Source organism: Crocodylus siamensis, chromosome 4 (genome assembly GCF_052110815.1).
Source record: "Crocodylus siamensis isolate JL-2025a chromosome 4, ASM5211081v1, whole genome shotgun sequence".
Lineage (NCBI taxonomy): Eukaryota > Metazoa > Chordata > Crocodylia > Crocodylidae > Crocodylus > Crocodylus siamensis.
In genome coordinates this window covers 228,612,313-228,628,038 of record NC_143398.1, presented here as the reverse complement: position 1 = coordinate 228,628,038, position 15,726 = coordinate 228,612,313, and the positions used below count along the sequence as shown (strand labels likewise).

The window sequence follows — 15,726 nt, the reverse complement described above, 5'->3', positions numbered from 1 at the left end:
AGGTTTCATCACATGATGTAATGACAGTTATGGCTTGACATCAGGAATGCAAACACTGCGTTTTAAAAACCCACTGCACAACTGCATCAAGCAGATTCTATCGCTTCTGGGCCGCTTGGAGGCTCAGATCAAGTTTATTTTAGTTGAATGCGTTGTCATTTATGTCCCGGTGACTCCTGGAGATCGATTCCCTAATGACTGGAGACCCCCGGGGCAGGCAACCAGACCCGCCGTCCCTGGGGGAGTCGACTCTGTTCCCAGAGCCGCGACCGCCAAAAGCTTCCTAAGAGCTGTCATTGCCTGGGTCACACCATGGGCCCACCTGGCCCAGTCTCCTCAGCGTTTGAGCACCCCCAAGCCCTGCACCAGGGCGGCCCAGCTAAGGTCTCAACACCTGAGATGCAATGGCCGGGTCCTTCCCCCCGCTCCCTGCTGTGAAAGTGGCAGCCAGGCGACCCCGGAAAGCGCGGTCCCTCGATGAGTCGTCTGACGCACCGCCCCCTGGTGCCGGCGGCTCAGGACAGACCCCTCCCCCATCCCCTAGGAGGAAGTGGCGACGTCGCGGCCCGGCCGCAGTGACGTCACGGCGCGACCCCGCCCTCCCCGGAAGTGAGCGGGCGGCCGTACGGAAGCCGGCAGGGGCTGCGCCAGGGTGCGGGGGGCGCTCGCAGGGGTAGGAATGTGGCTGCGCCCCCGGCCCGGCAGCATGAGCCCCACCCGCGCCGCGCTCCGGTACGTACCGCCCGGCCCGCGTCGTGCGGCACCCGGCTCCGCCCCCACCCCACCCCAGCCCGGGCCCACGGGGCGCCTCCTCGGGCTTCAGCCCCGCCGCTCCCGCGGGTAGGGGCCTGGAGGCTTCCGGCGATGCAAGTAGCGGGGCGTTTTGCAGCGAAGGGGGAGGGGGGAGAGTTGCCGCGGCCTGGGCTGGTGGCCCTAGCCCCGCGGCCGGGTCGTGTTCCCTGCCCGGGGCCCAGCCAGCGCCCTCCTGCCCCTCCTGGCCCCTGGGCTTGGCCTCGTCCTTCCCACTCCGAGTGGGCTCTTCCCTTCTGAGGAAAAGGCGCATCCCATTTTTTAAACAAATCAAGGACTGTCCTGCTTCCACCTTTCCACTGAAAGCTTTTTTTCCCCTAAATGTTGGCAGGGGTGTTTAATTTCATAGATTTCATAGACATTGGGGCTGGTGAAATCATTGATCTGCTACAGTTAAAGCAAAGATGTTGCGTGTATAGTCTTCACTGTGGTTTGGTTTACAGCAGTTGCAATATTGGGCGGGGAGTGGGATTGTCTCTAGTCAAGTTACATTTGCACCTGGTGATGTCCAGGGTTTCATTTGACATTTTAACTGTAGTCTCCTGTCCTGGTGGTATTGTAGCATAGTCTGAGCATGTTAATGCTGCAAATGGGTAGTAGGCCAACAAGGTTCTTTAGGTGAATCTGATATCTTTTATTAAACCGACTTAAATAGTTGGGGGGGGGAAATTTTAGTGAGCTTTTTGGTTCACAATTTTTCCCCCCCCTAACTATTGGAGTTGGTCTAATTAAAAGATATAAGATTCATCCAAAGAACTTTGTCAGCCTGTGTCCCTAGACCAACACGGCTACAACCTATACCCCTGTAACACTAATTAGTAAGGCAGTCAGGACTCATAGTAGAGATGATGTCTTATATTAGACCAGCAATGGTTTTATTAGACCAAAAATCTTTCCCCATAACCAATAGGGCTACAACCCGGATACCTGACTAATAGGTAAGAGAACTTGTAACAGGAGAAACATTTTGCTTTGGAAAGAACGAGGTCAGCAAAACTAATATGATTCATGATCATATTCCTACCATTAAGTAAAGTTTCATGAACGAATTATCTTTTGTGTGCTGATGTTGTAATAGAAACGCTGAAGATATTGCGGGCATTACTTACTTTCCGTTTCAAAATGCACTTCTGCTTAGTAGAGGTACAATTTTAATTCTTAAAGAACTATATAATCTTTCCTGTTAGAGGTGTCATGCCTTTCAGATTAAATATGCTCAGTTGAATGAAATGCAGTCAACTTCTGATCACCGGCTGTGCAAACTTCTCTTGGTATCTGCAAGTCCGGCTGGGTTCTTGGCTGCTCTTCGTGCTGCCACATATTTATTCTGCAGAACTATTGTCACATGTGGCTTGGATGCTACAGTGGAAGTCTTGCTGTTCTGGAACTGAAATAGAGGCATGATTACATCCGGCTTTTTGTTAAACTTTTTGGACAAAAGCAGATGAAGATGCTTCTGAGATGAGTTTATTGTTCTTTCCAAAGTTTAGCTAAGTAAAATCAAGCTGCTTTCTTGTGAGGCGATGGGGGAGGGAGTTTCAGTTTCCAGTGACATGGTGTTTTTTGTCACTGACAAGTGTTTTATGTTTGACCTCTGGAAGGGCCACATACCTTTGCACTTTTACCATTTGTTTCTAATATCTCTATACTAAAGGTTTCAACAAATAAAAAAAGTTGCATGTGTTCTTTCTCTCACCCTTTCCCCATTCCCCCCAATTCAAACTTAACAATCCCTGAGGAATTAACTGCGTTCCTTTAAAATGGTCCCTATGCTTTAACTTAGAAATCATTCTCATGTCTAATGTTTTACCTAATTGTTACAAATAATACTTAGAAACATAATACCTGAAAAGAGCAAAAACATAGTTTTCTTAAAGGCACAGAGCAAAGATTTAACAGCTGTTTTGTACATTAGTTTCACTATTTTTTTTTTCTCAGTCATTTTTGCCCTTGAATTTTCACAAAACTGGGGAAATATAAACATGTTGTATGCTTTTTTTTTTTTAAACTGCTAAACATGTTGGGACACTTAGAGCACCCGAAACTACTTCCTCCTTACTCTTTGAACCTCATATTGCTAATGTTCAGAAACAGAAAAACATTGTCCAAAACATTGAGAGCAACTGGCCTAGACACATTTGTTGGTATCTAACACTTTATATGCTACAAAACAAACAGAAAACAAAGTTAAAATCTCTAGTGATTAGGAAAAGCCCTTCCACTTTTAATATTCCATGCCTACTGATTCCAGCTCCTAGAAGGATACCATCTTGGAATCTCCTTATTTTTAGTAAATATTTAGAAAATTATTTAATTTTTAAAAATGAAGAACAGGAACCTGACTACTTTTTGTAAGGGGAAGTAGCTAAGCCAGTTGTCAAATGCCCGAAGTTGGGTCAGAATGAGTTTATTTTTCACTGTCATTATGAAAATTGCCATAGCTAGCAGGCCTTATACATTCCATCCTAGGAATACCATGTATCTTAGACTGCAGACTTTTGAGGCTGACATCTGTTGTTATTTTAACACAGAAAAGAATGTCTTAACACGAAGACCTAGTGGTCCTTGGAACCTCAGCCATGGAACTGTTACAGTACAAATAATCTCAGACAAGCAAAGCCTCTCACTACCTTATGTGGGACCTTGGCCACCCCAGGAAGACTGTCTGCTGGAGTAGCAACAGCTTCTCATCTCTTTTCTCTCCCACCCCATTTCACATGGTTGGTTCCTGAGGCAGCTGGGTTCCTGGAATAACTTTTAGGTTTTTTTCCACAGGTAGGTCTTTTTTCAAAGGAGTAGGAATGCCTGTCTTTCTGTGAAGATAGACATGCTGGTTTTGTTTGCACTTTTCTGCATGTTTAGAAGGTAATCTTTGCCAGTGGAAAACATTTTGAAATTTATTTTGTTGTTGTTGTTGTTTTGTTTTTTTTTAAATTCAAGCTTAGGTTCCGTAGACATTTCACGGCAGAAGAGATGGCACTTCATTATAGCTGAGTACTTTTTGTTGTTGGGGTTTTTTTTAAGGTCTGGTTATGTGATGTGTATATAATGTGGCAGGCGTATGTCATTCTTAGTGGGTATTTTCAACCAGTGGTAACTTTTGTCAGTATTTAACTTTTGGGGTAGGGTTATGTTCAGTTTGGGAACAAACTCTTCTTTTTAACTAAATGCTGCTTTGGCAGAGCAAGAGCCCCTAAGTTGCTTATATGGCTTCTTGTGGCTTGGTGAAAATTGACTGCAACTTTTGTCAGATATAGGACTTATACAGCACACTTTATTGTACAGGCAACCATTAAATCTTGTTGTGTGAATTATTTAAGTTGGCTGAGGTTTGTTGGCATGACTGTTGAGCTTAGGATAGTTAGGGGAGCGTGGGACATTTCCCTCTGCTCATTCAAAGGCTTGTTGCTGCTGTGGAACCAGAGAGTTTGCATCTTCAGATTTGGTGAACTGCATGACTTTTACCTTGCATTGGCTTATCTCTCTCAGGAAGTGACTCTCTTGATTTTGTTTTTCGGTTTTTTTGACATGACATAAACAATACTGCCAGATACTAGTCTGCGCTTATGGAAGCGATTGAAGTGATCTGGTATAAAATATTACAGAGTATTATTTTGGTGAATTAAAAATATTTCCTTTCTGTGCAGTCTATTAAGAGCAGTGAGGCCAGGATACACAGTGATTTCAGTTGAATTCCATATAAACTGGATGTAGTTAGCTGAATAAAAGAAGAGATGTAATTGGTAAATCAGCAATTTCTATAATGTAAGATAGTGTAAGCCTATATACTGGGATACATTCACCCAGCTTGGTGTTGGTTATCAAAATGGCATTTGTAGTATAAGATATACAGTGCCTACACCAGAACAATTGCAGCATATCCCAAGTTAGACATTTGAGACAAAAAGACCTGCTGTTTCCACCAAGTGGTACATGTACTGTGTGTTTAGTGGTTTTTTAGATAGCTGCTCGTCTGTTCTCTGTGGATCCTGGTATAACTTACATGCTTATAAATTATATGCAGACACACCACCTTCCTACCATATTTACTTGAATTTAAGATGACTGCCAAGGAATTAGATTCTATACAGTTGGGCCTCGAGTTGCACCATGGTTATATTCTTGAAAAAACAACATGCAAATAGAAATTATGTAAAAAGATATCAAGGGTATATGGGAAATAAAGGTTTAGGTTCCAGGTGTGGCTGATAATTCGGCCAATAAATGCCCATGCATGCACGCAGCCAGCTGCAACGCAGCATGCAGGCAATGAGGACCACAGCCTGGCAGCTTGGAGAGCTCTGTGTGGCTGGTAAACCTGGTGTGGTGGAAGGGGAGTGGGCAGGGAAGAGTTGGGGGGACAGGCAGATCAATGTCCTCAGTGGTGAAGGAGGAGTGGGGCAGGGTTAGATGCTGTCTAGCTGGGGCGGCTGTGGTATGGAGCTTGTCTGGCGGGGAAGCTGGGGCTGTGCTGGGCTTTTCTTGGCAGGGGCTGGGTTCAGGGTGGGCAGTGGCAGCCCTGGGAAGGGGCTACGAGTAGTTGGGCTACAGCCACCCCATATTTTACCATAGTCCCTTTCCAGTGCCACCGCCTGCCCCAAGCCTAGCCTGGCTCAGCCTCCTCTGAGAAGAGCCCCATGCAGCCCCAACCCTAGCTCACAGCTGCAGCCTGCCCTGCACAGATCTGGGGGCACATGTCCCCCATGCCCTCTCGGGGTGCGTGCAGCAGTAGGAGCTGTCCCTCGTACAAGCAACATCTCTGTCCCCCACACACCCTACCCCAGCCCAGTTTGGCAATGCCTGCCCCAGCCTCTGCCTCCTTCCCTCCCTCACTGCGGGGGTGTTGATCTCCCCCCCTCCCACGTCCCTTCCCTCCCCACCTCTTCTTCTACCACAACACAATACACTTACCAGCTACACTAAGAGCAGTGTGCTAGATGGAGGGTGGGAAGTGACTAGCTCATTCTAGACGTGTCTGCGCATATTGGCAACCATGGTGCAACTTGGTGACCATGCTGCACTGTATAAAAGTGAATCCATACTGTGCACAGAAAGAAAGGGTCACAATTAATTGATTGTGTATAACAGAAACCGTGCAAAAATACCATGTAAATTGAGGCCTGACTGCACATGGAAAAACTGCACATTTGTTATAAGTTTATAGATTTCATAGATTTCATAGACATTAGGGGTGGAAGGGACCTCGGGAGATCATTGAGTCCAGCCCCCTGCCCAAAGGGCAGGAAGTCAGCTGGGGTCATAGGATCCCAGCAAGATAAGCATCCAATTTACTCTTGAAGGTGTTCAATGTAGGTGCTTGAACCACCTCCTCTGGCAGACTGTTCCAGACTTTGGGGGCTCGGACAGTAAAGAAATTCTTCCTTATGTCCAGCCTGAAACGGTCATGCAGGAGTTTGTGACCATTCGACCTCGTCATCCCTTGGGGCGCTCTGGTGAACAAACATTCCCCCAGATCCTGGTGGTCACCCCTGATAAACTTATAGGTGGCCATCAGATCACCCCTGAGCCTACGCTTTTCCAGGCTAAAGAGTCCCATGGCTCTCAGCCTGTCATTGTAAGATTTGTTTTCCTGACCTCTGATCATGTGCGTTGCTCTCCTCTGGACTCTCTCAAGCTTCTCCACATCCTTTTTGAATTGTGTAGCCCAAAACTGGACGCAGTACTCCAGCTGCGACCTCACCAAGGCCGAGTACAAGGGGAGAATGACGTCCTGGGAGTTGCTCGAGCAGCATCTATGGTGCAAGCCAGCGTTTTGCTCGCTTTACTCGCTGCAGCATCGTATTGCAGGCTCATGTTCATCTTGTGGTCAAGGATAACCCCCAAGTCTCTTTCTTCTGTAGTGCTAACCAACGTAGCACTGCCGAGCCTATAAGGATGCTGCAGGTTTTTCCTCCCAAGGTGGAGAACCTTGCATTTTTCGGTGTTAAACACCATGAGGTTCTCGTCTGCCCATTTGCTGAGCTTGTCCAGGTCAGCCTGGATCACCCGCCTGTCCTCTGGCGTGGATGCTTTGCCCCAAAGTTTGGTGTCATCGGCAAACTTGGCCAGTCCACTCCTGACTCCAATGTACACATCATTAATGAAGATATTGAACAGTATGGGTCCCAGGACAGAGCCTTGAGGGACCCCACTGGTCACAGGGCACCACAATGAGTGATTGCCATCAATCACAACCCTCTGGGTCTGACCACGGAGCCGATTTCCCAGCCAGCGGATTATGGTGGAGCCAAGGCCACAACTGGCCAGTTTGGCCAAGAGGTGATCATGGGATACCAGATCAAAAGCTTTTTTGAAGTCAAGATATATGTCATCAACCTCTTCTCCCTTGTCCAGGTGATAGGTCACCTGGTCATAGAAGGAAATGAGATTGGTCAAACAAGACCTACCCGCAACAAACCCATGCTGGCTATCCCTTAGAATGTTAGCCTGGGTCAGTCCATCAAGGATGGCCTCCTTAATAAACTTTTCTAGGATCTTCCCCAGGATAGAAGTCAGGCTAATGGGCCTGTAGTTAGCCGGATCCACTCTCCTCCCTTTTTTGAAGATCGGCACCACATTGGCCTTCTTCCAGTCTTCAGGCACCAGAGTGCCAGGAGTTTTCAAAGATCGGTGCCAGGGGCTGGGCTGTGACGCTCGCCAGCTCCTTGAGTACCCTGGGGTGCAGATTGTCAGGGCCGGCTGACTTGAAGGTATCCAGCTTCTCAAGGTGTTCCTTCATGAGGTCAGCATTTATGGACGGTAGGGGATCCCCATCACCCGGATCTCCCTGTCCCATAGCAGGCATGGGCATCCCATGTGACTGATGAAAGTCTGACGCAAAGTACCTATTTAATAGGTTGGCTTTTTCCTGGGCGTCAGTTGTCAGTTGCCCCATCTGGTTTAGCCAGGGGTACAACATTGCCCTTGCTTTTCCTCCGGTTCCCCACATATCTGAAAAAGGACTTTTTGTTGTCCTTGATGCTTGAAGCTAGTTGGAGTTCCGTTGCAGCCTTGGCTTTCCTGGTTTGCTCCCTGCAGGACCGGACCAGCGCGGAGTAATCCTCCTCGGAGGTGAATCCCGTCCTCCATCCTTTGTAGGCTTTCCTTTTTAGCCGCAGGAGGTCCGCTAGGTCCCTGGAGAGCCAGGGGGGCTGCTGTGCCTTCTTGCTGCCTTGCCTCCGTGTTGGGATAGAGTTAGCTTGTGCATTGAGGATCGCTTCTTTGAGAAGCAACCACTCTTCTTGAACTCCCATCTCTCTGGGGTCATGGTCCCTGAGGGCCTGACTGACTAGCCTCTTGAGCTTGTCAAAGTCGGCTTTTCTGAAGTCAAGGACTTCTGTGTTGCTGACTGACTTTCCAGCTTTACGGCGGATGGTGAAGGTGATCAGCTCGTGGTCGCTGTCACCCAGCTTCCCGTCGATCACTAGTTCGCCGATTAAGTCGTCCCCCATAGCCAGTACCAGATCGAGCAGCGCTTTGCCTCTCGTTGGCCCATAGATTTCTTCTGTCAGGTAGAGGTCATCCACGCACGAGAGAAAGCTTTGCTACCGCTCGGATTTTGCTGAGTGATCTTCCCAGGAGATGTCCGGGTAATTGAAGTCACCCATGACAACCAAGGTCCTGGAGCAAGCGGCCTCAGTCAGTTCCCGGGCGAACTCCTGGTCAAGCTCAGGACTTTGAGTGGGAGGTCTGTAGTAGACTCCCACCGTTGTGTCCCCTGTGCTGTATTCCCCACAAATTTTTACCCAGAGGGTCTCTAGCTGTCTATGCCGGTCGCCAACATCAGCTTGCAGGGACATGTAGCTTTCCTTGACATAGAGAGCTATACCCCCGCTCCTTTTGTTCAACACGATCCCTGCTGTACAGGGTATAACCCTCTATACCTGTGGTCCAGTCATGGTTGGAGTCCCACCAGGTCTCCGTTTTCCCAGTGACATCATATTTCTTTGCACTGTGCAGGAGGACGAGCTCATCCTGCTTCTTACCCAGGCTCCTGGCATTAGTGTACAGGTAGGCAAGTGTGCCCTTAGGGGCTCTTGGCTTGCCCACAGATTGTGCCAGGGCTGGGGCAGGGGTGGGCTCCCTTAAGTGCCTTGGTCCACTGGCTTTGCAAGGGTCGCTCTGCAGGCCAGGAGTGGCAGTAATCCCACCATCCCCCAGCGGGCTTAATTTAAAGCCCGGTGGAGCAGGTCAGCCAGCCTGGCTGAGAAGAGCCTGCTCCCCAGGGGGGAGAGGTGGAGGCCATCTCTTCCCAGCAGCTCGCTGCCTCTCTCGCCAAAGAGCGGGCTGTGGTCATGGAAGCCAAAGCCTTCCTGATGACACCAGCGCCGCAGTCTTTGGTTCGCTGCATAGATCCTCCTCTCCCTCCTCAGCCCATAGCCCGAGACTGGGAGGATCGACGAAAACACCACCTGAGCTCCCAGACCCCTAAGCCCCGCTCCCAACTCCCTGTAGCGCCTCATGACCTGGCTGGGGGTGCTCCGAGCCGTGTCATTGGTGCCCACGTGAATAAGGAGCATGGGGTAGTGGTGTGTGGACCAGAGGAGCTGCGGGATCCTCTCCGCAATGTCTCGGATGCAGGCCCCCGGGAAGCAGCAGAGTTCCCGGGCTAAGGGGTCGGGGCGGCAGATTGCCCCCTCGGTCCCCTGCAGGATGGAGACTCCCACAACAAACACCTTTCGCTTTGTCTTGGGGAGAGCGGGGGCAGTAGCTGTGGTTGAGCCTGAGTTGCCTGCGGGAGATGGCAACTGAGCAGGCTCTGCTGGGGCTGCAAGAGGTGCGAACCTGTTGCTAAGCTCCGGTGAGGGAGGGGCCTTGGTGCGGCGGGCCTTCGGGCCCTTGACCACCTTGGTCCATGCCGCTGACTGGGTACAGCGGGAGGTCCCAGAGTCCTCCTTAGTCATGGGGGGCGACGGAGCTCTCCCCTGCGGCTCGCGGGGGAGAAGGGCCTGGCAGTAGGAGTCTGTGTCCTGCTCGCAGTCCCTGATGGCACGCAGTCTCTGGACTGTGGCCTGGAGCTCCTCCAGCTGGCGTGCCAGAGACCCCAGTAGGGAGCAGACCCCGCAAGGGGAGGTGGCCATGCAGATAAGGCACAGGTATAGAATCTAGATTTTGGAAGTTGGCCTTGAATTTGCTCCCCTCCCACTGCTACAACAGGGAAAATAAATCTGGGAGGTCAGGTAGCCCTCTGGTCCCCCAGTTTCTTCCCCTTGCAGTCCTTTTTCCCCTTCCTTACTGTTAGTCCCTGCAAGCCCTGAGCACATGGAAGTGAAGGGCAAATTTGGAAATACTGACCTTGAAATAAACGTCCCTATAGTAATTTACATATAGGACCCATAGACTTAGTTCATCCAGAGTTGATGCATATTACCTTTTTCAACTGCTGGAAGTTTTAGCACAGGTGCTCCTTAACCACACTGTTTAGCGGCGCTTTTGTAACTACTTTATATATAGTACAAACTATGTATGTTGTTAGTCCATAGTCAAAAGGCTAGTGGTTTACTATACAGCTCATTGGGCTGGGCCCCAACAGAGTCAATAGCATTTCAAGCCACAGTGACCCCACAGTTCAGAACTGCTCAGTATGTTTGTCTATTCCAGATACCCCATAAAATATCCATGTCCTAATTAATTCCCTAACTCATGACTGGAACAGATATGTTTCTGTCAAATCATGGTAACCTCCAAAAATTGATATGCAGATAAGGCACAGGGCAACTTGGTCTGGCTGCATCTCATGGAGGGCAGAGCCACAGTCGTCATATACAACAGGCGAAGAGAGGTCGCAGCAGAGAGATTCTTGGTGAATTGTTTGGGGCCCTGTTTGATGATTTTTGCTGGACATTGAAGGCTGGTGAAGAAAAAGGAACAACTAGAAATGGGAAAGAAAAGATGCATCTCAGCTGTGGGAGCGAAGAGGAAGTCAAAATATGGTCAGTTTAGTGGCTCACCATGACTTGAAAGAGTCGTCATTCAGGGAGACTGTACTTGATGGGCACTACCATATATCTTATTCTGATAGGTTGTACTAACTTATCCTTGTGGTTGGTTCCCATCAGCATGTTTGATCCATATGGGCCATGTGTTTTGTAGACGTGCTCAGTGTTTGATGCATTTAAATCAAGTTTCTGTGACTAAGCACATGCTGCATTTGGTGGCAGTATATTTAATGAGTTTTCCTTAAATGCAAGATGAGGGACTTTTTTCCCCATGCTGATTGGTGGGGGAGGAACACCTCAACTTGTATTTCAGTAAATATGAAGGATGAGGCGTGTGTATGTGCGTGCGTGTGTGTGTGTGTGTGTGCGCGCGCGCGCGCACACACACACACACACACACACACGCACCCCCCTGTATAATTTGTCCAGTCATTGTCTCACAATTTCACAGCTAATGTAAAATTGTGCTCTCTTCTGAACAGTGCTCACCTTCCTGAGCCTCAGTCTCGCCTAATACTTCTATCATGCCCAAATCTTTGTTGAAGATGGTATGGCTTGTTTCACTATCTCGGCCGTGTACCTGGGTGCTAATCTTCTGGCATTCCTCCTCCTCATCATCAGAATTGTATAATCTTGTTCTGATTTAGTGGCTGCTTTGAGAGATCCTAGTGTTAGCTTACGTTGAGCCATCTATTTTTTTGCTATGGTATATGAAAGGGCATTATCCCACAATGTTGCCACCATGTCCTCATGGATTTTTTGAGGGACAAGCCCTCATGGAGGTACTTGATCATGATCTGACTTCATTCTTTTAATTTTTTCAATTTTTTGGTGGTTGACTGGCTTTGACATGTCTTCATACAAATCCTGCCCAGATTTAAAAAAAAAAGAAGGCAAGAAATGACTAATGAAGAAAATGCATTCAAATATCAATTTTTCGAGCTGTGAAGTCTGTGAAAGTGTTAGGCTGTAGCATATAATTAAGTCAGTCAGGCTATGTGGTTCTGAATCTCTCTCATACATGGCATAATTTTCTCCCTTGGTGTCAAAATTTCAGTAGTTCTCCAAGCAGCATTGAATGTGCTGTGGTACACAATACCAGAAATTCTTCTGTAGAAAGAAGCTTTTGAAGTAAAACTAAAGCTTGTCAGGCTGTTTTGCCTAGGGTAAAGAAAGGAAAATAGTACGTTTTCCCCCGTCTAATGCATCACTTTAACGTGCTGATTAAAATAAAAAAAAATATTCTCAGTTATTTCAACCCTTAGTTATGTCACCAAAACTTTTCAGGTTAATAGTTTTTTGTGTTTTTAACCTTTTAAAATAGGGACTATCATTTTACTGTTTCAGTGCAGCATCTAGCATAATAAGGTTATGACCTGGTTGACTCTATAAGCACTACTGTTGTATAAGTAGTAGTGTTTAATAAAATGGGTTCTGGTATTTTTTAATCTTAGCACTTTTATGGGAACATAGCTCTTTGAGTGACTTCTTGATTCGTAGTTGTAAGAGTATAGTCACTGCAAATCGTCACATCGTTAAGGATCAAGGTGCCTATGTCAGGAGGTCAACAGAAATAGTCATGAAAGCAGTAAATATTTGGGGTAAACTTGAAAACCAAGTTGAACAAAATATGTCTGTTAATTTCAGGCATTCCTAAGCATTATTCCTAAGCATTTTATAGATGTGTTCTGGTAGACAATAACCTTGATGAGTTAGCTGTAACTTTCTGCAAAGAATCAAATAATATGTTGAGTTGTGTTAGTAGGATTACTGTGATTCGAGCAAGGCTGTCTGTTCCTACTTGATATTGGTTAGTCTTTGGTTTGAATAGTGCATTCAGCTCTGGTTACTGTTAAAGTAATTGGAGCAAAAAGAGTATGAGGAATAGGCAATCTACAGTCCCCCCTCCCAAAAGTATGGTTTACTACAGTGAAATGATTTCCAAGAGACCAGTTATTTGATAACACGGTTTATTTGAAATGTCCTTTGTTCAGTTACCTGACAAACATGATGGTTAATTTTAATGCTTTTACCTCCGTAGTAAATATCTTGTGGTACAGTGGCTTTCAGACTTGTGGTTTGTAACGGGCAAACTGGTCCAAAGGTACCACTTCTCCTGTCTTCCAACTATTAAATTCCAGGGTGGATAAAAATCAACAATTTAAAAAAATTAAAAATCAGATTTTTTTATTTAATCTCTTTTTTTTTTATTTTTTAAGATTTTTTTGTAAAAAGTAAACTTATAAAGATAGTTTTAATTTTAAGGTATGTTAAAGCTCAAATATATCATCGTGGAATAGGGATTATAACATCTAATTATATGCTATTTGAGACGATATATTCTAGTAATCTTTTTAGAAGTTTTATAAATATGTCACAAGAGGCCATAAACTATATTAGGGGCCCAATCTTATGGGGTTCCCAGAGGCTCCTCTATAGAGTGATAAATCAGCGCACCTCTAATCTTTACTAGTGGCATGTCAGATACACGCCAGTAAAAGGAAAATTAATGGAGGTGCACCTATACATTGGTCTGATATCGGATCAGTACCGATATAAAGAAAATTGTCTATATTGGATATCGGCCCAACGGGGCCAATAATTTGGATGATAAATGCCCATACTGTGTGCAGGCGCAATGCAGCATGGAGCAGAGCCAGCAGTGTGGAGAGCAGTGTGGTAAGTTGGAAGGGGAGGGAGGATGGAAAGGATGTGGGGGGCAGTTCAATGCCCCCTACACTGAGGGAGTGTTCAGGGGCAGGTGCTGCCCAGCCAGGTGAGGGGGGTGAGGGGTGTAAGCGTGGTTTATGGGATGGGGGCAGGTCTTGCTGCTGCTTGTATCCCAGGAGGGCAGGGGGGCGTGTGCCTCTGGATCTTCATGGTGCTGGGTGGGCTGCAGCTGCAGGGTGGAGCCAGGGCTATGCGAGGCTTTTCTTTCTGGGGCCTGGGCTCAGAGCAGGCTCCAGCGGCGCTGGGAGGAGGCTGCAGCCACCTCAGATTTCACTGCAGCTTCACTGCCAGCTCTATGCCACCACCCAGCGCAGCCCCAGCTCAACATCCTACCTCCACCCAAGCACTGGGAAAAGCCATGGCTGTGCCAGGCTGTGTACAGGGCTGGGAGTGGAGCTGCAGCAAAATTTGAGGGAACTGCAGCCTCCTCCCAGCGCCACTGGAGCCTGCTCCAAGCCCAGCCCCTAGCAAGAAAAGCCTTGCACAGCTCTGGCTCCACCCCACAGCTGCAGCCCGCCACACAGATCCCAGGGCACGTGTTCCCCTCCCTCGTCTCCACCCTCCCAGGGTACAAGCAGCAGCAGGAGCTGCCCCCACCCCATGAGCAGTGCCTTTGTCCCACACCCCCCACTGCCAGCTGGGCAACGCCTGCCACTGCCCCCTCCCTCACCGCAGGGGACGTTGATCTGCACCCCCATGCCTCTTCCCTCCCCCCTCCCATTCCATCACATTGGACTTGCCATCTGATGGCAGTTGTATTGGATCGGTATCAACTTATATGCCTCCTTAAATATCAGCTGTTGGTATCGGCCCTCAAAATCTCTATCAGTGTACCCTTAAAAAGTTAACGTTATCAGCAGTCAGCGGTTTTTGGCCAGTGCAGCTGATAATGTCCCTGATAAATGCTGTGTGCAGGTAAACAGCTGCAGCATGCACACAGCCAGATATACAGCCTGGCAACTTGGAGAGCAGCTTCCTGCTGGTAAGTCTGTGGGGGTGAAGGGGGGCAGATTCAGGCTCCCACAGCGAGAGAGGGAGTGGGGCATGGGCAGGCACTGTGCACACCCCCTGGGGAGATATGGGAGCATATGCCACATCGGATTTGTGCGCAGGGCAAGGGTGAGCTTCCCACAGCTGGCTCAGGGCCAGGGGCTGCGCTGGCCTCTTCCCAGCACGGGGTTTGAGCTCAGGGTGGGAGGGGTATATACAGAGTAGGCTATAGCCATGCCAAAATTCCTTGTAGCCACTCCTGCCAGTGCCATCACTGCTGACCTTGAGCATAGCCCTGGACCAGGCCCCCTGGGGAGCCATGCCCCCTCAGTAAGCCCCCTGCGGTTCTGCCCTACTCCCAGTTGGGTTGCATTCACTGCCTTGGCTAGGCAGTGCCTGCCTCTGCCCCTCTCCCTCACTCTCTGTGGGGGCATCAGTCTGCCCCCCCATACCCCTTCTGTGTGTCCCCCCCCCCCCGACTTACTAGTCAGACGCTGCTTTCCAAGCTGCCCAGCTACATTCTTGTAAATTGGCCAATATGGCTGGTTAATAATCGGCCACTGGTATCAGCCAAGTAAATCTTTATTGGTGCACCCCTATTAAAGAAAACCACTCTCCACAGTGGGACTCAGTTCTCAGTCCAGAGGATCCCATGGAGCATCTCCATCCACTGCTACCCCTGTGTCTAAGGATTTTGTGACCTGCTTATAGAAAGCCACCAAGTTGGTCTGACAGGACCTGCCTCTAATGAAGGTGACAGTTGGCAGGGCTAACTGGACCTTGTTGTTCATCCACAGGTACATCTCAAGCAGGGCTAAGGAGGTGATCCTCCCCCTCTATGCAACACTGGTCAGGCCGTAGCTGGAGTACTGTGTCCAGTTCTGTGCGCCCCACTTCAGGAGGGATGTGGACAGCATGGAGAGGGTCCAGAGGAGGGCCACCCGCATGATCCAGGGACAACAGGGCAGACCCTACAATGAGAGACTGCGGGACCTGAACCTGTTCAGCCTTCACAAAAGAAGGCTGAGTTGGAACCTGGTGACAGTCTGTAAACCCACTGGGGGGACCAGAAGGGTTTGGGAGAGGCCTTGTTTCCCCTAGCGTCCCCTGGCATAACAAGGAATAACGGCCATAAGTTATTGGAGAGTAGGTTTCGATTAGACATCCATAAGAGCTACTTCACAGTCAGGGCGGCTAGGATCTGGAACCAACTTCCAAGGGAAGTGGTGCTGGCTCCTACCCTGGGGGGTCTTTAAGA

At 48.5% G+C, this 15,726-nt stretch overlaps 1 protein-coding gene across 4 annotated transcripts in view; it reads left to right on the top strand.

Annotated features, from left to right (window-relative positions):
• Positions 1 to 603: 603 nt before the first annotated feature.
• The window catches only part of SPOPL (speckle type BTB/POZ protein like), a 62,011-nt gene continuing 46,888 nt past the window's right edge, over positions 604 to 15,726 (top strand). For 2 of the 4 annotated variants that reach the window (XM_090045834.1, XM_090045836.1), the window contains exon 1: positions 604 to 732. The gene's annotated coding sequence lies outside the window, so the exon portion shown is untranslated. The other 2 variants (XM_090045838.1, XM_090045837.1) reach the window with 2 other exon arrangements.